The sequence below is a fragment of the Chelonia mydas genome, chromosome 5 (assembly GCF_015237465.2).
Source record: "Chelonia mydas isolate rCheMyd1 chromosome 5, rCheMyd1.pri.v2, whole genome shotgun sequence".
Classification (NCBI taxonomy): Eukaryota; Metazoa; Chordata; order Testudines; family Cheloniidae; genus Chelonia; species Chelonia mydas.
The window spans coordinates 111,897,076-111,913,549 of record NC_051245.2 but is presented as its reverse complement, the minus strand read 5'-3'; the positions used below and the strand labels follow the sequence as shown (position 1 = coordinate 111,913,549).

The following is a 16,474-nucleotide window of genomic DNA, read 5'->3' as shown; positions in this document are numbered from 1 at the left end:
TGTTTTCTTTCTAACTCTGTTTGTATGCTGTGTACATAACATCTATAAATACAGCCTCTTTGCATTGCTTCTGCTTGTACATGGAACACAGACATACCATTCCTGTGCACTTGTTTTGTTGTTACACCTTTATTCACTATATATCTTACGCTGGCTGAAAAACCATTAAACTAAAAGTCTGTTTTGATTTTGTATATATTGTTTCTTGTTCTCATCTTGCCTTTTTTTCCTGAGCACCATCTGTACTTTTTTTTTTACATTCGCTGGCAGTTTCTTCAGATCTGTTGCCAATAAAATTCCTTTATGGGGAGCTGGAAAAAGGCATTTTCCCCCTGCACAATTACTTCCAAGCTGTTTATTTAATAAACGTCCTTTAAAAATATACAAGAGACTTTTAACATATTGCAGCAGGTGCCTAGCTGGTTAATGCAGTATTAAAACTGAGAAGAGAAGCGGATGAAGCACTCATGAATAACCACTCTGGCCTCCCACAAGCAAAAATTCACATTGTTCCAGAGCTCCCTGATTGAACTTACAAAAGTTCAGAGCAAGAACTCACATATTTGCATTCACTTGCATGACACCGTTGCTCTGACCTCCCACAGCATCCTTTCCTCAGCGATGCACATGCAATTCAGCCATTTTCAAAGTCAGTGAAGAAAAGCAAATTATGCTTATGGGTCACTAGGAGAAGAAAAGATTGAAGAGGGATAAAAATTAAATATATTGGACTAAAACCTGTCCTGAGAATGAGACAAACATAGGATAGAAGGCAAACACTGAGGCAAACCAGAAGTGTTATTTTATTTAATTTATTAAAAAAAAAGAGGAAGAAATTTTTTTTAAAATCAGCATTGCTATGTGATAAATATCTTTTCTGGTCACCTCGTGCTTCATATGACTGGACTGCATTGTTTGCCTATTTACTGTAGATTATACAATAAATACCTTGGAGTAGGCAAATGTTTATTATAATACCAAGCACAACAAACAACTAGTAGTAAGCAAATGACTAAACTAGTAGTAAATATAGTGCGACTAAGACTAATATTCTGACAACTGCATCTATAACTTACAAAAAATACCGAGTGCAAGACCAATATCAGGGAATGAGACAAAGCTTGAAGGAGCATAATGACTTGGACGAAGACAAATATAGTGACAGTGGCTGCTACGGAGACAAATGAAATATAGTGAACAAGACAACGACAGAGAATCAGGCAGTTGATAGAAATAAGACAAATACTGTGACAAATCTGTCAGAAATACAGATACTATCACACTGAGCTGAAAGACAATGCTAAATTATATATGTAAATGAGAGACTATTTCAACAAAGTTGCAAGAGAACGGCAGGAGAAAAAAGAAATCCTGGTACAATGCCAAATGCAGATCTCCATTTCAGGAGAAGTGCATCAGACTCAATCAGGACAGGGTCAAATGAATAAAGCAGTGTACACAAATGCTGAAGGAAATATTGGTGTAACAACTGTCATAATCAACCTAAATGGTATCATTATCTACTTATACATATTCATATTATGGTAGGGTGGCAGGGAAGTGACACTGTAGTTAAGGTTGCACCAGAGATTAATTTCAGTGGGTATGTACACACTTTCAATGGGGAAGGGGTGTATGCGCGCATGCACGCACGCACACACACACACACACACACACAAAGGTGTGCATACATCAACTGCAAGTATGTATATACCTGCTGAAATGAAATTTCTGGTGCAACCTTCACTATGGTGTCACTACCCTCCATCAAATTACATATAATATAAACATTCATGAACAAACATATGCATCTACTATAAGAATGTGTGTGTATATATATACAACACATGAACGAGGGAAAGAAGAGCAGTTCAGGTTGGAGTGGGAAAGAGAGAGAGGAGAGAGACCTGAGGAGTGGCAGTAGGACAGAATATGGCTGCAGAGTGGCAGCAAGAGTTTTTTACATTGTGAAGTGGCAGCAGTGGCATTGTGAAATCAAAGCACACTTGAACTATCGTTTTGTGAGAGGTCAGGAGCCTGGAGCTCTTTGCAGAGGAGACAAAAGGGAAAAAGCATATAGAGGAGAGGTCCTGGCAGAGTTACTATAGCTGGGAGACAGACAGACAGAGAGTAAATAGTAAACTAATGCTATTAATGTACACATTTAGATGGATTATGCAATAATTCCATGTTTGGTTACGTCAAACATTTTTACTTACTCCCCAGGAATTGCATAAATATGTGATTGTAGGGCTAAGTAAGTTAGCATTTAGTAAAATATGACCAGGTCAGCATGTTCATTTAAATATTCCTATAGGATGAAGCATCTGGTAATGTATCTATTGGACACTTGGGAAACCTCTACACTGCAATAGAAGATCTGACCTGGGTCCGCTAACTTTGGCTCTCGGGGCTTGGGCTGCAGGTCTAAAAATTGCAGTGTAGACATCTGGGTTTGGGCTGGAGACCCAGGGGGCCTCCTCTTCACATTCAGGGAGTTGTGCACCTTAAGAAGGTGGAATGGCTCTGCAGGAGAACAAGAAGAGCCACAGTAAGCAAGGTCTTTTCTACCAGGTTCAGTGTTTATAAAAAGTATAATAAATCAACAACTAGAAAGTTAAACAGAAGAAAATCCCCCAGTTTGGAGTCCAACCCATTCCTAGGATACATGGAGGTGGAATCCCACATTCACAAAAGTATTCTGTCAGCCCCAGGACACCCACTCCAGTGCATTTACCTTAGAAGAATTAACACCTGTTATTCAAACAACAACCACAAATAGTCCAGCTGCCTTAGCAGTAGGCTGCTAATATAAAGAGGGTTCAGTTGTGTTTACCACCATGTAAAGGAAGCCAGATGTTTGGACAAGTATTCCTGGCACAGAAGTATAAATCCATGGATTACTTTAGGATTTGCACCATTCTCACACCAGTGCTGTTGCAATGTCACGGCAGATGCTATAAGGATTATAATTTTCTAATGTAGCTGCAACCATATATCCCTTCCCCAGAGCACCTGTGAAGGGGAGGAGGAAGCTGAACTAAAATTATCCTCTTTTTCACTGGGTACCAAGTAGTGCCCTTGTTCCTTGCCATATGGACAGAAATACCCATGTATCAAAAATAGAGGATGCAGCTTAATGTGGAACAGGGAAAAAATTCAAGATGTGTTTTAATTGCGGAACCACCTACAAAAGGCAGTTTCGTTAGGCAAAGTGCTTGACACAAGGGCAAAAGGAAAACAGTCACAAATTTAGCCAAATCCCTTATTTTGGTGACTCCTTCTCCATTTTATTGGTTCAACGCTAGCCTAATTAAGCAAGTGCAGCAGACTCCACAGCTGAGCAAAACACCACAGCACACATGCAATTTCGCAGCAGACTGTCAATGCGTTCAGTAAGATGATGTCTTATGGTACTTGTTCTCCGTGTTTGTCAACAGCAGAGGCTTCAAACATTTGATGGCTACTGTTACATCTAAGCTGACAAAACACATATTTTACAACCTACACTGTTTTCCAGCTCGGCAAGAACTATTTTCATCAGCACCAGTTTGGCTTAGAGGCTACGCTACATAGGAAGCTATTCCCGTTGCCATAAATGAAAGGCACGTGGAGAAAGGCAAACCTGCAAATTGATTTAAATAGAGAAAGACTAAGTTCTCTTGTTATTGTTTACAACTTCACCTCGCCAGTATCTTGCATGGCAACTAGCATATGAAGTCTGCCACCTTTGGTCATTCGTTTCACCTTTGCTGAAGTCTCTGGAGTGCCATTAGCAATTCATCAACTTGTTACAACCTCACTTTGCAGGTTGTATTAAAAGTGATGTTATAGCCAAGTGATGATAATAAATAGCAATTGTCATCAGTACATTTCAATGCTCTTTACAGAGAAGATAAGTATTATTATTCCCATTTTATAGAGGGCGGAAACCGAGGCACAGAGAGGTGAGTGACTTACCCCAGGTCACCCAGCAGGCCCATGACAGAGCCAGGAATAGAATTCAGGTCCCCTGAGTCCTAGTCAGGACTTCAATTACTACACTACTCTGCTTCCCGAAGTTAAGACCAAATCTGAAAGAAAAGCCAGGAAACTGTTTTGCTTGGATGCTGGATCAGTCACATTATCCAGAGATGCAAAAGATACATCACCCATCTCCCTAACAGAGTGATATTACATGCTGACACAAACCTTGCTAGTATCAACTCCCCACCAGTTCTCTCATGCTGAATGCAGCATCACACACAGGCCACCTGATGTGCAACACTGAAGTCACAGAGCAATAAAGGGAGAAGAAATCAGCAATGTTATATCAACGTGTGACAGTACAGACAAGGGCACTATAAGTTAGCAAAAACAATACAAATGCCAACAGTCATGATGGGAAATTCTTCATTCTATACCCACCTACAAGAGGATAGTCAAAAGACTAATTTTTACCTGTCCCCGACCTTACCCCAAGTTTATCCTGCCAGAGGGGAAAAAATGTTACCTGTACAATACATTTCACTCTCTATTCCTTCTGTAATCTATTCAACATCCTTTTCACAACTGCAGTATCTGTAGTACCCACAGTACCCATGGAGACTGGAGGCAAACTTGCAGTCCTGGAGAAAAAAAACGCAAATTCCTGCATCTCAGACAAAAAGCCAGAGGTTAGGCAGCTATGATTAGCTACCCCCATCAGTGATAAATCCATCTGTTGTGTCTTGTTTTATACTTGGATTGTAAGCTCTCTGGGACAGGGACTGTCATTTTGTTCTGTGTTTGTACAGCTCTTAGCACAATGGGGTCCTGGCCCACAACTGTGGCTCCTAGGTGCTATGATAATACAAATAAATAAATGAATATTAAACAACAATGATCATAATCCAGGGATGTTCAAGCAGGATTTTACTATATTAATTATTCTGGCCATTTCACCAAGCTTTCTCAGCAGGAAGGAGGGAGGGAGAAGGTCATATTTCCAGCTTGTAAACGTACTCACTTTCTTTCAGACTCTCACAAAAAAATAAATGTAGTCTGCCATTTATTTTTTGTGGACAAAAAGATTTTATGCTGTTGCATTTCTGTTGACAGTATGATCTGAGTGGAACTACATACTGTTGACAAAAATGTAATGAAATGTATTTGGTCAACAGAACAAAGGGAGTGGGGGGTTCACCAGAAATGCATTTCATCCCCACAAAGGCTCCATGGAGTCCTTAATTACATATCTCTGCCTGTAATCTATAGAAATTAGAACCAAAGCACTTAAACATATTGCACCTTAGAAGTTGGGCTCTAACTTTGGAAAAAAACACTCACCAAAGATGGGACAAAGTCATCAAATGCTGTTGGTAAGCAGGGTAGTTTGTTAAATCGGTCTCGTGGTGTGCTAGTGATCAAGAGCCAAAGCTCTGTCAGCTCACAATGTCTCTTCACCTTAATGAAGGATCCTTGTAAAAAAAACACCAGTTAGTGGCACTCTTTGAATTGTCAGGGGTGCTTTAGGGATGCCCACAACACTGCATTTAAAGCTTTTGTAAATAAAGTTTTAAAAACATATCTGAGATTGCAAATCTTTAACACATTTAAGATGTAGACATAAAAGATGTAAACATAAAAATTATAAATGTATTTACATTCTTACACAAAGGGACAGGTTTTCTCTCTACTCTGACCCTGTTCACGTTGCGCAAAGCCATTGGATACTGGCTGTACCTATCCAACTAAAAATCCCACCTGTGACAGGGAGCTCTCATTTGGCATTAAGTCAGTGTACCCAGCTAATGTGCCAGCCTCCCCCCAGCTCCAGGGTAAGAGGACAGGCCGGGGGAGCATGAGCGGGTATGCCAGGGGCAGGAAGGGTGCTGCTGGAACCCACTGTTCTCCACCAATTCTGAATTGGCAAATAGTCCCTTAAAGCTGTTGTCCGTAGATGCACATTACAACAGTCCCTAGACTGCTCTAACTTACAATGAGAGCAGGGCTGGAGAATTAGGGAACTGCAGGTGCTTCGCTGAAGGTCCATCTCCCTCTCAAGCACTGTGTAGATCTTAACACACTCTTCCAGAATTACTTCCCTAAATTCAGGAATCTAGGTTTCCATTGCAGCAGCTGATAATAGCATCTAAGGCACTTAAGTGAAGCTAGAAATGGGGGGCAGGGGGGAAATATTCTGCTTTTGGGTGTCAGCTATTGTGAGGGAATCACAAAACCCTGAACTTGGGTCCTGGCAGGAAAGTAAAGAGGAAACTGATTTTAAATAGTCTATTTAAAAATGCAACTTACTAAGTAGAGCTAGCTAGAAAACAAGTATCCAGTTTGCCAGATTGCTGAGGTTTTGGCATTTGTTTTCATTCTGTATCACAACAAAATGGAGACCTTTCAAATTTTTTTGCACAAGAAAAACCCAGACCTGCCCAACAGTGCGGGACAGAGAGACCCCAGAACAGCCAAAAACCCAGTGGTTAGGGCGCTCCCCTGGAATGTGGTTGACCCTGAATCAGGCACAGCAAGGACTTTAACTTGGGTCTCCCACTTCCCAGGTGGGTGCCCTAACCACCAGATCATAGTCAGTCTCTCTCTTGCTCTGGCCCAATGAATAGTTAATTTTTTATACAAAGTGGAGCATGTCTAACAGGAGCAATGGAGGGAAACTGACTCTGTAGTCCAAGGGTTAGGGCTTTTAGCTGGGGTGTAGAAAAACCCAGGTTCAAGTCCCTGCTGTACCGGCTTCTCTCTCTGGCCCAATAAATATTTCAAAGTTTTGTCAAAACCAACATGTTTCTTCAGAAAGTTTCCATTTCAACAAACTGGCATTTTCTAATGAACGTTGTTTGAAAAATTCTCAACAAGCACCATTGCTAAGACCTACACATGCTGTATCATGCTGATTCTTTTAGGTGCACAGACATTGCAAACATTTTAGGTGCAGCTGAAGAGTGGTGGGCAGGGTAGATTAAAACAGGAAATCACACGTACACACACAGACTTATCAAATTTCATCCACTTCAGTGGAATTATGTATGGAACTGGAGCAATTCTAGTCCACATTGTTCAACTGGCAAGTTTTATACAGTAAATCTAAGTATTAATTACTATTGGATTTGGTATTTGCATTTTCAATAAATCACCAATTTTGACAAGCGCTTCAATGGTTTGGCAACTTTTCCTATATTTTAAAGACCTGGTTCCACACTACTGAAAAAAAAAAGAAGATAAGAAGTGGCCTGGGTGAGGAGTACTGTACTGGATTGGACCCTTTGAAGTCAACGTAATTCAAATCATGCTCCATTCTCAGATTTTAATTAGATCCTGCTCAGCCTGGAGCAGCTTCTAAAGATCTGGCTGTGGACGAGGCTTCTTTAAGTATGGAAGACATGCAGATCTGCACTTTGTTAAGAATAGCAAAGTACCATCCGATGAACACTTATACGTGAAGGCTACTGGTAGCCTCCTATACTGGATCTGTGGCCAGATAGATTTTACAGTTATCAACTGTCACATAGGCTGTGGCCTCACCAGACCTCACTGTGGCAGGAATAGAACTCAAGTCCTTACACTTCAGAAAAACATCACAGGCTCCTATCACCTGAGCTATACTTGAGAAACTGTGTTAGTTGTCAATTAGCCACTACAGGGCAACAACGACATACCCTCGAGCAGATCTGACATTCTATCCAATAGAAACAAAACCATATTCATTATAGTCTATCCTCCAATACTAACGTATTTCACATTTTTTAAAGTATACAATTATTTTGACCACATATACAGATTATATTTATATCATATATAGGATCAGAATAATTTTGTGATTTTACAAACACAAACACAAACACAAACACACACACACACATTCCACAGACAAATTAAAAATACCAGAATTGTTTTCTTTGGACAAATGGAAGAAAGACTACTAATCTTTAGTATAAAATGTGGAGGAAACGTTTTATCCACATTCAATAACAAACTTCTGGCATATAGCCAACAGCTTTTATGAAATTTTGGTTTTCTAATCTCTGCTAATAGAGCAACTCTTGCCAGAGTACGGCATAACTGAAACTTACATAGTAATTATATGGGGGAAATTGTTAATGCAATGTTATGTTGCAGAGTAAAAATAAACCAAAGTCAGGAACTGCAGAGGTAAGGTCCCTGTCAAACATTGTTGCAGAGATGGGGTCCACCTATCAAGGAAGGGGAAGAGCATATTTGGATACAGACTGGCTAACCTAGTGAGGAGGGCTTTAAACTAGGTTCGAAGGGGACAGGTGATCAAAGCCCACAGGTAAGTCAAGAGCATGGAGACCTGGGAGAAGGTTTGGAATCTGGGGGGGGAGCATGGGCTGTTATAGCAGGGATAAAGGAGAGACAAGACAGAACTGTGGCAGGGGCAGGAATCAAATCAGTATCGTAGATGTCCATATACTAATGTGAGAAGTATAGGGAATAAGCAGGAAGAACTCGAAATGCTAGTAAATAAACACAACTATGACATAGCTGGCATCACAGACTTGGTGGGATAGTCCACATGACTGGAATATTGATATAGAAGAGTACAGCTTGCTCAGGAAGGACAGGCAGGGAAAAAAGGGAGGAGGCGTTGCCTTATATATTAAAAAAGTATATACTTGGACTGAGGTTGAGATGGAAATTGGAGACAGACTTGTTGAAAGTTTCTGGGTAAGGATAAAAGGGGTAAAAAACAAGGGTGATGTCATGGTAGGGGTCTACTACAGACCACCTAACCAGGAAGAAGAGGTGGATGAGGCTTTTTTTAAGCTAACAAAACAAAATCATCCAAAGCATAGGACTTGGTGGTGATAGGAGACTTCAACTACTCAGATATCAGTTGGCAAAACAACACAGCAGGGCACAGATTATATAAAGAAGTTCTGGAGACACTTCTTAGAAAGTATTGGAGACATTTTTTTTTATTTCAGAAGGTGGAGAAAGCTACTAGGAGAGAGGATGTTCTAGATTTGATGTTGACAAATAGGGAAGAACTGGTTGAGAATTTGAAAGTGGGAGGCAGCGTGGGTGAAGGAGATCATGAAATGATAGAGCTCATGATTCTAAGGAATGGTAGGAGGGAGAACAGCACAATAAAGATAATGGATTTCAAGAAGGCAGACTTTAGCAAACTCAGGGTGTTGATAGATAAGATCCCATGGGAAGCAAGTCCAAGGGGAAAAACAATTGAAGATAGTTGGCAGTTTTTCAAAGAGACATTATTAAGGGCACAAGAACAAACTATCCCACTGCATAGGAAAGACAGGAAGTATGGCAAGAGACCACCTTGGCTTAACCAGGAGATCTTCGATGATCTAAAAATATAAAAGTCCTATAAAAAGTGGAAACTAGGTCAAATTACAAAGATGAATATAAACAAATAACACAAGTATGTAGGAACAAACTTAGAAAGGCCAAAGAACAAAATGAGATCAGACTAGCTAGAGACACAAAGGGTAACAGAAAACATTCTACAAATGCATTAGAAGCAAAAGGAAGACAAAGGACGGTGCAGGACCATTACTCAATGAAGGGGGAAACACAACAACAGAAAATGTGGAAATGGCAGAGGTATTTAATGATTTCTTTGTTTTGGTTTTCACCAAGAAGGTTGGCACTGATTGGACATCTAACATAGTGAATACCAGTGAAAATAAGGTAGGATCAAACAAGGCTAAAATAGGGAAAGAACAAGTTAAAAATTACTTAGACAAATTAGATGTCTTCAAGTCACCAGGGCCTGATTAAATGTATCCTAGAATACTCAAGGAGCTGACTGGGGAGATATCGGAGCCATTAGCGATTATCTTTGAAAAGTCATGGAAGATGGGTGAGATCCCAGAAGACTGGAAAAGGGCAAATATAGTGCCCATCTATGAAAAGTGAAATAAGGACAACCCAGGCAATTACAGACCAGTCATCTTAACTTCTGTACCCAGAAAGATAAGGAAGCAAATAATTAAGCAATCAATTTGCAAACATCTAGAAGATAATAAGATGATAATTAAGTCAGCATGGATTTGTCAAGAACAAATTGTGTCGAACCAATCTGATAGCTCTCTTTGACAGGGTAAAAAGCCTTGTGGATAGGGGTGGGGAAGCGGTAGACATGGTATATCTTGACTTAGTAAAGCTTTTGATACGGTGTCACATGACCGTCTCATAAAAAAACCTAGGGAAATACAACCTAGGTGGAGCTACTATGAGGTGGGTGCAAAACTGGTTGGAAAACCATTCCCAGAGTAGTTATCAGTGGTTCACAGTCATGCTGGATGGATGTAACAAGTGGGGTCCCGCAGGGATCAATTCTGGGTCTGGTTCTGTCCAATATCTTCATCAATGATTTAGATAATGGCATAGAGAGTACACTTATAAAATTTGTGGACAATACCAAGCTGGGAGAGATTGCAAGTGCTTTGGAGGATTGGATTAACATTCAAAATGATCTGGACAAACTGGAGAAATGGTCTGAAGTAAATAGGATGAAATTCAATAAGGACAAATGCGAAGTACCCCACTTAGGAAGGAACAATCAGTTGCACATATACAAAATGGGAAATGACTGCCTAGGAGGGAGTACTTCAGAAAAGGATTTGGGGGTCTTAGTGGACCACAAGCTAAATATGAGTCAACAGTGTAATGCTGTTACAAAAAAAGCAAAATCATTCTGGAATGTATTAGCAGGAGTGTTGTAAGCAAGATAAGAGACACAATTCTTCCGCTCTACTCTGCGCTGATTAGGCCTCAACTGGCATTGTGTGTCCAGTTCTGGGCACCACATTTCAGGAAGGATGTGGACAAATTGGAAAAAGAGTCCAGAGAAGAGCAACAAAAATGATTAAAGGTCTAGAAAACATGACCTATGGGGGAAGATTGAAAAAATTGGGTTTGTTTAGTCTGGAAAAGAGAAGACTGAGAGGGGGCATGATAACAGTTTTCAAGTACATAAAAGGTTGTTACATGGAGGAGGGAGAAAAATGGTTTTTCTTTATCTCTGAAGATCAGACAAGAAGCAATGGGCTTAAATTGCAGCAAGGGAGGTTTAGGTTGGACATTAGGAAAAACTTCCTAACTGTCAGGGTGGCTAAGCATTGGAATAAGTTGCCTAGGGAGGTTGTGGAATCTCCATTATTGGAGATTTTTAAGAGCAGGTTAGACAAACACCTGCCAGGAATTGTCTAGATAATACTTAGTCCTGCCATGAGTGCAGGGGACTGGAGTAGATGACCTCTCAAGGTCCCTTCCAGTCCTATGATTCTATACATGGCATTTCCTAACTCTCTCTCTTTTTTTTTTCATATAAAAGAGAACATGTATGCCATGTGGCCAAGTCAACGTTGTCATTGGAATGGTTCTTTTTTCCTTCATCTATAGAAGAGCAAGTAGTGGAAAGTACAGATTTGCCTATTTATTCACTTTCTGCAAGTAATGCTGTACATACATGGCAGATTATTCTCTTATGTCACATGTGTCTCTTTGCAGGACCATTTCCTGTTGCCAGTGAACCATTCTTGTTGTTTTGTATGCATCTTTGCTTGCATGGGAATGACAGTCTTAAGGGAATGGAAGTATTTATCCAAAACTTAAGGAATGTTCAATTTGGTCAAAGGACAAAGTCTTAGAATAGATTAGCTCTGTCCCCCAAAGCCAGCTCATATAAGGTGATTGTCCCTAAAGCTTTACCCAAAGCTGACTGAAATCAAAGGCCTGGGAAGGATTACAAGAAGAGAAAGAGACACCTTCAAAAGTAATTCCAAAGACTTGATAAATACCAAAAATTTGAGGTAAATACTGTCTAATTTCACTATTTTCCATCATTTAAAACGTAAATAGAATTTAATTTACACTACAGAAGGACTAGGCTGTGACAGGTCCTTGAGAGAAGATGTATGGGAAGAGAGGATACAAGAAACCTCCAACACTGCATGGTCCTTATAAACGCCTGACAATTGCAGGCCATGTGCTTGCAGAAGTACAAGAACGATTGTACTTGCATGCACCCTCCATGCATCCTCGGGTGCTCACACAGCCCATAAGGGGATGAGTCCAGACACTGACATTAGCCTGAATAGTGGGCTGGACGAATGGTGAGAGAAACAAGCCACATTATCTTAAAAGATGGTGCAACTCATGCAATCCGTCCACCTGCCCTCATTTGCATTAGGTGAGTTCATGGAAAAGTTGTAGTCTTCACCATCCCTACACGTGGCTTTACCACTGATTTACCACTGGTAAAGGCACTGATCGTTTTGTTACATGTAGTTAAGTGGGATGCTGTGTGCAAGAAATAATAATCGCAAATTAAGTTTAAATTAAAAATGCACATGAACTTTCCACGAGCAAGCCTTGTTTTATACACCATAATGCATACTATTGAGAAGTGAATCTACCAGCTGTGGAAAATGAATGACCATTGTGAATGATCAGGTAAACAGAGGGTGAATTAAATGAAAAAGAAGAGCAATAATAACAAGGATCAGTGCTTCAGAAACAAGCCTAAAAAGGTAAAGTAAAAGAACAAGAGACAAGGATTGAGAAAGCTAGGGCTAAAAATGAATGAAAAATAAAGTACAAAGTGTGATGATAAATAATAAATGATTTTACAAACAGATAAAGAACAAGAGGTTGGCGAGTTGCTGATTCCTTGAGGGAAGGTGAGAGGAAAAGCAACAGAAACTGTGGATATTGCTGGGAAACTAATACCAGAGTGAGAGAGATGTTCTCGTGAGAGTGAAATGAAAACAAACTAAAATTCAGGACTGCACAAGAATAAGAGTGTGAGGGGAAATAAAAAGCATCTGGAGTAACTGGAAATGCAGGCTGCTTAGGAGTTGAAAGATTTGTGAAAGAGAAAGCAGATCACACAAAAGAAGCAAATTACTGAAATTGATGGTGTTCACTTTCATAGCAGGGAACAGCAGTTCCCTCCAAGGCAGGAGTTACTGGATCTGTAGTGACCCAGAGAGGGACATGCAACGGGATGTTGAAATTTGCACATGACAAGAATCAGGAGAGCCAGTCAGTCCTGATGAGGAGAAAGGATGAATCCAAAGGACCCAGGATTAATTAAAGACGTACTATGCACCAGATCTTCAGTTGGTTTAACCTGGAGTAGCTCCACTGAAAGCAATGAAGCTAGACTGATTTACCCCAGGGGTAAGTATCAGGGACTTTGGTTCTAGCCTCATTTCTGCCACTGTAATTTGTGTGTACCAGCTCCCAGCTGAGGATGATAATGTTCTCCAAGTTCTCGTGGGTAAAAGGAAAGAGATAGACAAATGCCATTGAGTTGATTGTTAGGCCTTACTTTGCTCAAACAATGATAATAAAAGCAGCAGCAAAGATTCAGGAGCCAATTCTCCTTTCAGAACTCCAGATAAAACAGCGGCACCTCCGTGCCTTTACCCAGCAGCTGCCCTCTGTCCGTTTCCTAGACACACCCACATTACAACACCCTTGTTTATTTGGGCTGTCATTCTGGACTAGACTAGACTGCCCTTTTCTCTTGTGTCACGTGAACAACTGAGTCAGTGGGGAAAAGGGCACCAAGAAGTCTTCCTTCCTGAGTCCTCCAGACAGGAGATGGCTTCAGTCACAACCCTCGTGCTTCCCCGTGTGCAAGGGCTGCTTAGGGCTAGTGCCCCAATGGGCACTAGAATCTCCCAAAAGGGTGGGAAAAGGGCAGTGACATGACTATACCCTACGGTGTCTCCTACATCCTCCTTTTGGGGCAGTGCAGCTTGGGACTGCCTCCTATTCTGTAATGGTACAAAAACTGGTCCCCACTTCGGCCACCTGATCATGGAGCAAATTGGTTTGTTTCCCATCTTAATGGCAGTCCAGCTGGTGTTGTCTTGCCATCAGAGAGAGAACCATTTTATCTTAATACACTTTGAAAGGCTGTTTTGTGTTTTGACACAAAAGATGGGCCAACAATAAACTCCTCTACCCAAATGACCTAACTGGGTCATTAGTCACAAACCATCAGGCACTGAGAGCTTCTTCTGCTAAGGCCCTTCTGTAAAACACTGAGAGCTGTGGATTAAAAAGCACTGTGTGTATCTCACATACATGCACACTCATGCATCCTTAATTTACAGGCATTTTACTAGGACAATACTTCTGATATTCAAAGGCAGATTTTTTTTTTTGAACTACACTGGTTCCTAACTTCCTTTTCCTTCTACTTCATCCTCACAGGTCACCTGAGGAAGCAGAAGGTAGACAGATAGAGCCCCAGTCACAGAAGCTGTGCTCTGGTGAAACCTTGCCATCTCTACTCAGTTGTGGAGTCAGATATTTCACATGGTGAGGAAGTTACAGTCTAATTTACAGATAAAACTGCTCCGATTCAGACTGGATTATCAGCCTCCATGGGGCCAAAGACAATTTGATGGAGGCTATTGTGTTAATTTTAACGGAATAAATGGGCCTGGAGTGTCAAACGTGTTTACATGATCCTGTCACTGTACAACACTGAACAGTCAAAGATGGTTTGGTGTTTTCAGTACAGAGGCCTTGGCCTGCATAATTCCAGGACAAACACAGAAGAAAATTAATTTACTAGTTAGTATACAAGAAGAGAAAAAGAATCAAAATAAAACAAAGCATTTTGCAATTGAATGGCTATGCAAAGCAAACGATGACAATTTATCAAAGTCCCTTTTTCAGACTAAAGATATCATTAGTCTCTTATTTTGTCAAGCAACCCTTTGTGGTCAGAAAGAAAGTATTGAATACTTATTGAATTCTGAATTGTGAATGATAGTCGCTTTCCCCTGCTTTGAAAAAGAGGTAGGATAGTAAATGTGGAGAAAAGATTACTTTTGTTGATCTTCTGAGGATAGAATATGGCTGGTCAGTTGCAGACAGATGCTTGGGACTTGAAGGTCTGCCAGATTGCTCTGAACCTCACTCCCCCAGTGTGGGATGTCATCTAGGCTGCAATAATTACAGTAGGGCAGAGGGATTTTTCTTTGTTTTCCTTGAGTTTTAGCTATTGTCATTCACTGAGGTCTTTGAAATACCAGGGAGCTTTGGGGTATCACCTAAAGGTTGGATTTGTGTTTGTTTTTTGAGGTAAAGTCCAACAGGAAAGCACTGGGTCACCAACTGTTGCCAGATTCTCTCTAAAGTGATTGGTAAAGGTTTACTCAAGAAATCATCTCTCAAGCCACCTTAAATCCTCTCTTGGCACTGAGAATTTCACCAATTATCACATTGTCTCTCGACTCCCATTCTTGAATAAAATTGTTGAGAACCTTAAAGCAAATTTGGTGACAGCATGAGGCCTCACATTTCTTCCACCCCATCAGTCTGCTTTTAGATCCATACTGGCCAATATATGATAGATGAAGATCAGATATCTATGCTGAATTCACTGAGAGCTACCTTCATTGTCATCGAACATGAGGAACTGGTAGAAATAAACGGGATTCCTCCTGAGTGGCTCTTATTTTCTGAGAGGTTACAGTGAGTAGTACTCAGGTAGAGTACCATGTATGTCTATTCTGTCACTCTTCCTGTACATAGAAAACCACTAGGGGTGAGGGTGATGCAGCACAGGCCAAGAGTCTCAAGTCACCAAGAAACATCCCTGGGCACATGGGTTGCAGAAGTCTGCGCCAGCTGAAGGATGAGTTGCCTTCAGGTATTGTCTGACATAGAGCTCATTCACGTATTTCAATCTGGAGAGGTTACAAATGCCTAACTGTGCATATTATGTGTGTGCTCCAGAGTCTGCTCTGACTGCTAATTAGTTTCTAGGAGCAGGTTGACTTTCCAGGATGTTGACTTTCACTTACACAATTCTAAATGCGGAGCCTAGCTACATTACAGACTTCTCTCTCTCCTTATGGGATACCACAGGAGAACTGCTGAGGTGCTCAAGCTAACGGCCTCTTCCCTCATTAAACAGCAAGGTGGCTAATATTGGAGTTTTTGGTGAATGCCCCTTTTCTTCAGTCTTCAAGGCATGTTTTGTGGATTATCTATTCTTCCAGGCTTTCCCTGAGGTGTGGGCTGAAGAGAAGAAAGCAGAGAGGGAGGAAAATTATTATTTTTGGTATCTCAGGAAGGTCTAATATGGACACTAGTTCCAATGGACTTGAACATAGGTTGTAAATGGGTTTTATGTCTAGTGTTTTAGATATATGTATTTTAGAAGGTAAAAAAAAAATTAAATAACCCCTGCATATCCCATTTATCCTGACACAATGCATCTCTTCCATCAGAGAGAAGCTTAACAATTAGCTTCCTTCCATGAGTGAATGTGATCTCTTACAAGCTACACTTTGATTGCACAGCATTTCAGCAATTACTTACTTGTAAAGTTGTAAAGGTGTATTCAGTAAGTTCAGAGATGGTAGGGGGTAGACAAAGCTTTTGTACTGCTCGCACGACACATTGTTTTAAAATGATGGACTCCTAAAGGGACTGACTCAGATAAGTACCGGTACTATGGAAAAAAACCCTC

At 40.6% G+C, this 16,474-nt stretch overlaps 1 long non-coding RNA gene across 4 annotated transcripts in view; it reads right to left on the bottom strand.

Moving 5' to 3' along the window:
- Window positions 1-24: 24 nt before the first annotated feature.
- LOC122465910 overlaps window positions 25-16,474 on the bottom strand; it is a 93,703-nt gene continuing 77,253 nt past the window's right edge. For 3 of the 4 annotated variants that reach the window (XR_006291054.1, XR_006291053.1, XR_006291051.1), the window contains 5 exons: window positions 5,308-5,438; window positions 4,493-4,607; window positions 3,961-4,073; window positions 2,386-2,526; window positions 25-684 (listed from right to left, as the gene is read on the bottom strand). This is a non-coding gene — a long non-coding RNA (uncharacterized LOC122465910). The remainder of the gene's footprint in view (window positions 685-2,385; window positions 2,527-3,960; window positions 4,074-4,492; window positions 4,608-5,307; window positions 5,439-16,474) is intronic. The other variant, XR_006291052.1, reaches the window with a different exon arrangement.